Here is a 6,000-nt window from a genome sequence, read left to right on the forward strand (position 1 = left end):
TCTCAGAGTTAAAAGTGAATTATAATCAAGTTATAAACATTATTTCCCTCATAATGCAACCATGTGGCACATTTCCTAAATAGCAAATGATAGAAATGATGAGCTCCTTAGGACAGTGACTTGAGGGGAAAGAAAACACACCATTACTTTGTACACAAGTAAGAAACAAAATGTTGGGTTAAGCTGCACTACTTTAACTGGAGAAAACAATTTTAGTTAGAAAATAGTCTTCAATTAGTATGTTTTACATTGCTTTATTACTAGTGTTTGCCCAGATGTCCGACTGAATGTCTTCTACAAATTGATGTAGGGGAGGGAGAGAACCTCTCTACCTGCCCCCCACTCCAGTTCTTATATGGGCTCTGTGGCTGGATCCAAAATTAATGTAAGAACTGATTATTAAGAGAAATTTACATGATTTTTACCAATTTTACACGTTCATGGGGGATCTTAACAAAAGAGTAAAATTCAAAGAAAGACCAAAATACAATATTTTTGTAATTTAGATCAAGTATAATAAGTATTTGAAATCCTGTCAGTAGGATTGAGAGGACAAATGGATAACTGGACCAGGGAAGTAAATGCTAGGGATGTTACTAAGAAATCTATGAAAGGGGTAGAAACTATTGGAGAATCTTTATAATTTGTAGGCCAAATAACCCTTTTCAAAGTTAGTTTCTCAAGCCAAACTTCAGTTTGACATAATAGATATACCAATTTGGCATATTTTGAGATGACATTTCCTTCACTCCTTCAGTGACACATATTCTTTGGCATCTCATTTTGAAGCATAGAGTATCTGAATGATTTTTCTTTGATACTTGAGTATCAAATAATTCCTCTTTTCCTGTACTAATTACCTTTGGCTCCTCAAGGCCTCTCATAAATATATGCAGCACTGTGTAAGATGTGTTTCAGAATTTATTATCCACACTCATTACTGAAGGAAAAAATGTAAAAGATTCATTTATTCATCATATATCACAAAATATGATGTTCAGGATACTTTTATTTTTATTTATTGTTTACATGCATGTGTAAGACGTTAATTTGATATTTGGATGCCAGTTTAAGTATATTGACACTTTGTTTAAAAAATAATCTTGGGAACAAGTATAAGTTTTTGAGAATAAGAGTTCAGATTGACATTTGGGGGGGGGGGTTACTTTTCAACAGAAATAAATATGGCAGTCTCTCTGTCCTCCAGTCATCCCATCACACTGGGTCACTGAAGCATGGATTGTAAATGTATGAGCACCCACTGTTCTGAGATCCCAGTTGCACCAAGTTGCAATTTTTGAGAAATGACAGCCTTGGCTTTAGAGATAAACTCCCTAGGATTTTCTTTTTAATTCTGACTTTTTAGCTCCACTCCCTTTTTTATTAACTTTCTCAAATGTTAATATATGTTATCATAGAAAAATGAAGGCTTTATTTCCTTCTACCTGATTTCTATTCACTTTTCCCCCAAATCTATACAATACATTTACTCACAATCTTAATAGAACAGACACAGGGAAGGCGCTAGAAAATTGGAAAGTGGGAGAAAAAATACTTTAGGTGTTCCAACGGTTTGTCATGCAAGAATTGTTCATTAGTTAATATAGCAAACAGGAAACCCATATGCCAAAATGTAAATTCAGACCTTTACTGTTAACTAAGAAGAGTTCAAATTCCATTTTCATTGCAAAATTAAAATTCCTACCTTTCTTAATCGTCATTTTTTGCTTACATTAAGATTATCAAACAACAAAAAAAAATCTATTTATGCTGAGTTGTATTTTGAAAAAGATGCTATAATAAATAACAGTAAAACTACATTCAACTGTGATTCAATCTATTTCCTTCATTTTAATCTGAGAGTTATATATGTTTTCCTAATATTGCTGTAGAGATTAATTTTTTATGTCATTGATTCTGAAATTTTGAGCTCTTTAACAATATGAGACCAGAGAGGGGAAGAGAAGAAAACCTCTCAAGGTGGAAGGTCAGGAGGGAGGAACTGTGAGAAGCATCAATGGCATTAGCAGTGCTGAGAGAGACGATGTGACCATTGAGGTCATAAGAATGTAATCCACACCAAAGAATCAATTACAGATTTATTATCTTGCTGGCTGTATGCTGAATCTTTAATTAAAGTCGTAATTTTCCAGGTTTAAAGTAATGTCTGAATATACAGTGCCAAATTTTGGGTTTTCATTATGGCTCCAAGTCAAAACACTGCTTGTGTTCCTAGTAATAAATATCCTGCAATAACTTAATAGGAATCAGTCACAAGAAAAGCAGAAATTGTGGTCTAGAGGAGGCTGTGAAGACAGTGCAGTATCCCCTTACCCACCTGGAAAACAATTCCTAAATCTTCTCATCAGAAAAATTTGACTTTTGTTAGTATTCCCCATCATTTCTTCAATGTCTCTTAATATCTGCATTAAATGTAGTTCTTCCTTGTGTTTGACTTAACATCTTAATATAGGAATTTGAGCTGATTGCCTGATCGTCTCTTACAATTTCAGTAGGATAATATAGTCAGCATATTTTTTCTTAACACAGAGAAAGATCAAGAAGAAAAAAGAAACATGAAATAGACATAGGAAAGAATACATTTAAAATACAAAAACATTCCTTTTAAAAAGTTATTGTGTCATTGTTAAAAATTCTTTTTAAACATTCCTTTTTAAACATGTAGTTTCCATATACAATTAAAAGAATACTTCATCCAAGAGTGGCAGTGTATTTGTTAATCCCAAAACAGCTAGAATAATGTAACTTAGATTTGAGTTCTGCTCACATATTTTTATGACCTGAGAAAAGTCTTTATCTTTCTAAGCCTCTGAAAATCGGTCAAAATGTTCTTTGTCTCAAAGTAATTTACAACTATTCATGTAAGGAATTCAGCAGGACCTACCACATAACTTGTTAAATAATTATGTTTGTCTCTATTAAAAGCAAAGAAAATATATATATTATTTTCATTTATATAAACTCATTTATATAAATGAATGTTTAGGTATGCTGAATTATGTTCATATAATTAATAATGTATATTTAGTATATATTACATATATTAGATATTTTTAAATATATGAATATGTTGAAATACATTAGTCAAGAATTAAGGTTCTCGTATTAAAAAGTGCCACAAAGAAAATTTCAAAGGAACACTTTCTGGTTTGAACTTATGCTATTTTAGAACCTATCTGAGCTTGGAAGGACATGCCTGTTAAAGCTTTAGGACAAAATTTGAAGTGAAATTTATTTTTATTGCTTCTCCACTTTCTTCTTTTGAGATTCATAATGCCAACCTTCCTCAAGTCCCATTACAGAAGCCTCTTAAAGATAGTCAGCTCTGAACTGCAAGTCAGATCATCTGACTCCTGGAACCAGCTCTGACTCAAGCTTGCATACCTGGTTAATTTGTTCAACCTTTCTATACTTCCTCATCTACAAAATCCAGTGCAGAGCAGCTGCTGCTCAGTCTCTGTATTTCTATTTGACTACAGTTCTGTTCTACTGATGAGCATTTAAATTTGTAGAAGGTTTCAAATTGCACGTGAAATTTCTATTTTGACAAGAAATGAAGGAGTAACAGTTTTAACAAACTCTTAGATGTCATAACTTTGTCACCTTCAATTATTAAAACTAGGTCCATTTAAAAATTCAGCCTCAGCGTCAGTATCAATTCTGTCCCTTCCCCTATAGTTAACAGACCCTTCATCTGAAGCTTAGTGATCTGAAGTAGAAGGGACCCTGATGTGCCCTTTGACCCTCATTTCCACCTTTGCACTTGGAGTAAGAGAAGGTGATATTTGGTCTAGGACTGTGATCACTCTCCTCCTGTTTCTTCCCAAAGTCTGAATCATATAGTGCTGGAATATGGCAAAGAAATGGGGTGTGTTTAGGGTGGGGGATCTCAGACATCTTTCAGTGTCATTGGTGGGGAAAGGTCTTGCTCTAGCTTGGTCTGTTTTCATCTATTGCTGGTCCCCTTCTTCACATGACAGCTTAAAGGAGTTAGACCTCCTTGTGATGACAACTAAAATATTTCCAATAATTTAAATGTGTTAAGACATAATACCTATGACTTAGGAAACCTGTAATTATTCTCACTTAAAAAATAAAGGAAGAAAACCCCCAGCATGTTTTGTTTCTGTAACAAGTACATCCAGCCCTGAAAAGTCCTGAACAACCAAACAGAAAGAAAAAGGTCCAATTTCTGATTAAGCACTTACACTGCTCTTAACATATAAATATTTTTCAATGGAACTTTCATATTCCTCCTGTCTTTGCAAATAAACAACCTGATTTTGTTTGTTTGTTTTTATTTTTAAAGGGTACTGATCTTCCAGATGAGGTGTCACACACTTGTGATCCCAGCTACTCAAGAGGCTGAGAAAGTACACAAGTTTGAGGCTACCCTTAGTGACACAGTGAGGCTCTATCTCAAAATAAAAATAAATAAATTAATTAAATGAGCTAGGAGTTACCTTAGTGATAGAGTACCCCTGGGTTCTGGTTTAATCCCTAGTACCCCACCCCCACTACCACCACCACCTACAATGTGTAGATAGAGTATTGATCTGATGAATAAGATAAGATGGCATAATATGGTGATTTATATAAGGGATTTAAATTATTCCTGAAGCACCAGTAAACACTCAAATTAGTTTCAGAGTATTAAAATAATGTGATAGTTGTCCCTGAATTTCCATTTTGTGAATGATGATTATTTTTTTCTGTGAGATAAGTAATTATGGGTTTGTTTTTGAAGTAGCTTTTTAAAAAGTTTTAAAGCTTTAATTTTAATCTGGCCCAGAACAGCAAGATTTCCGTGTTAACATGGAAGATTTAGAACTCATAAGCACATAAATGACAATATTGTTCCTGAGCAGTACCACTATATTTTAATTACTTTTTTCTTAGTCTTAAGAAATAAAATACAGGGGCTGGGGTTGTGGCTCAGAGGCAGAGCACTTGTCTAGCACGTGTGGGGCACAGGGTTCAATTCTCAGCACTGTATATAAATAAATAAAATAAAGATCCATTGACAACTAAAAAAAAAATTTAAAAAAAGAAATAAAATACAGGTCCAAGGGCATCCACATTCAAATGCCTTATGGTTAACAATATTTTTAAAAAATTTTATCTGGAGTCTTACTTAGAGACAGATTTAGAAGCATCACTTATGGTTTACCATAGATTCTGTTCAGCTATGCTGTTTCATAGAGCTAAATGGCCGTGGAATACCAAGAGCATATTTGGTGGTTTCTGTGGGCAAAGGCCATCAGTACCCAAAGCAGCCAGTCATGAGCATTAGGCACTGGGGAAAGGAACAATGAAGCTGACAAACAGAGATTTGGTATTATTAATCCTTTTTTCCTTTCCTTACTCCCCACTTTTTCACAGGTTGATCATGACCAAAGGTCTTATCCTGTTTTTACCCCTCAGCAGTACTGTTTTAGTCTGCTCAGATTTATATAACAAAATATCATAAAATACATAGCTTATAAAAAACAGAAATTTATTTCTCATAGTACTAAGAGGCTGGAAGATGAAGATGAAGATGAAGATACAGGCCTAGGGACAGCATGCTAACTAGATGTCACCTTCTCACCATGTCTTCTCATGGTAGGAAGGTGAGCTAGCTCTTTGGGGTCTGTTTTATAAGTGCTATAATCCCAACCAGGAGGGTACCACCCTCAAGACCTGACCACCTCAGAAGTCCTCATCTCCTAATCCTTTTACCTTGGAGGTTAGGATTTCAACATACAAATTTGGGGGTTCACAAACATTTTGGAACTTACATTAGGAGATTTGGGACTTTGATTCTATGTTCTATGTGCTTTGGTCCATAGCACATAGGATCAAAGTCCCAAATCTCCTAATGTAAGTTCCAAAATGGATAAATTATCAAAACTATGAAAAGTAACTTTTCCACTATAGATCTAGAATAAGAACCTTATTCTTTTTTTTTTTTTTTTTTTTTTTTTAATTTTTTTTTTT

The 6,000-nt window shown here is 34.0% G+C and overlaps 1 protein-coding gene across 5 annotated transcripts in view; it reads right to left on the bottom strand.

Annotated features, from left to right (window-relative positions):
- Tenm3 (teneurin transmembrane protein 3) overlaps positions 1-6,000 on the bottom strand; it is a 2,471,519-nt gene that overhangs the window by 2,163,413 nt on the left and 302,106 nt on the right. The window lies entirely within an intron of this gene.

Source organism: Marmota marmota, unplaced genomic scaffold (genome assembly GCF_001458135.2).
Source record: "Marmota marmota marmota unplaced genomic scaffold, marMar, whole genome shotgun sequence".
Taxonomy (NCBI): Eukaryota; Metazoa; Chordata; class Mammalia; order Rodentia; family Sciuridae; genus Marmota; species Marmota marmota.